The following is a 1,385-nucleotide window of genomic DNA, read 5'->3' as shown; positions in this document are numbered from 1 at the left end:
CCCCACCCCTGCCTAGGTGGGTTACAGCGCAGGGAGCGAGGATGAAGCGGGGGAGGGGAAGGGGTGAGGGAGAAGCTGCTGTGCTGGGTCTCTGTGTGAGATTCTGAGGGTTCGTTCAGACAAACTGACGAAGTGCTGATGAGCCAAACGAGGACAGAACAAATATTGACACACACACACACACACACACACACACACACACACACACACCCTCCTCTTTTAGCATCAAAAAGCTAAGTGACCCCGACACGTGGCCTGTGATGGACACCTGCAGCGTTCTGTTGCTGTGGTTCAGCTCAGGTGACTGAAGAGGGGCAACAAATGTCACAAATGTCCCTGAGTGACAGACCAACAGACCAACAGACCGACCTTGTTACCCGGCTGCTCTGGAACTGCAGAGAAGAGGAGGAGCGCTTCCAATACACTGAGCCTCGCCTCCATTACAGCAAATAAACTACTTTGAATCCATGTATCATTATTACAAAAGGAGGCAGAGGAATAACTGAACATAAGACACTGAGCAGAGAGAGAGAGAGAGAATGAGACAATACTGTTACTGCAGCAATAAAAGCCCCGTTAACACACAAAGGATTCTGTCCACTGAAACACTAGAGGGTTTTTAATTTAATTTAATGTGATAATAGATTTAATGTTGAGACAAAGCTGCCTTTGCTTTTATAATGAGTTCAATAAATCTACATCTAAAACTTCCTTCAGTGGGACAAGAAGCTGACCTGTGATCCACTTCTGCTGCCGTCTGTAATAAAGCCTGAAATCAATAAGTCCGATCAGCTCGATGTTCCACGTTAGAAATCTCATCAAGTTTGATGTATTAGCTTTGTTTACTGATCGATCAATAAAGCAACACAACGGGCCGAGCTGAAGTTCAGTGTGAACTACTCCGACACTGTAATGTGCTAAGAGATGAATTCAAAGGATTTTATATTCATAAAATAAAAGTAAAAGTAAGAGGTAAAGACTCCAGATGTTGTGGACATTATAAAGAGTACAGATGTTTCTGTCAGGCAGGTGTTTCCTCCACAGCTCCAGTTTCATCGATGAAGTGCCATCTTTGGATATTTGCTCAAACATCCTGGACGGAGCAGATCCAGCCTTTTTTTTCTGAGGTTAACTATTTTTCAGATCTGCTGCCTCAGTGTCACTTTCAGCAGCTTTTATTTTATTCTCCATCGTGATGTGAAGTGTCACAGTTTGCTTCCAGGCCGACGGCGTCACCTGCTGCGAGGTCCAGCGTTTTCAGCTCTTTCAGCCGGTTAAACAAGACGCCGTCACCTCAGCCCGACCACGCTTTCCCCCCCGCCGGTGAAATACCACAGAGCAGCTCAGCATTTTCAAACTGTGGAATATTCCAGCTGCCCCCCCCC

General features: G+C 46.1%; 1 protein-coding gene across 1 annotated transcript in view; it reads left to right on the top strand.

Moving 5' to 3' along the window:
• LOC111672867 (protein jagged-1b-like) overlaps positions 1–1,385 on the top strand; it is a 30,968-nt gene that overhangs the window by 11,874 nt on the left and 17,709 nt on the right.

This window comes from Seriola lalandi, unplaced genomic scaffold (assembly GCF_002814215.2).
Source record: "Seriola lalandi dorsalis isolate HSWRI2012SDOR001 ecotype SW California unplaced genomic scaffold, Sedor1 jcf7180002054904, whole genome shotgun sequence".
Classification (NCBI taxonomy): Eukaryota; Metazoa; Chordata; class Actinopteri; order Carangiformes; family Carangidae; genus Seriola; species Seriola lalandi.
The sequence above is the reverse complement of the archived record's forward strand: the minus strand, read 5'-3'. Positions and strand labels throughout refer to the sequence as shown.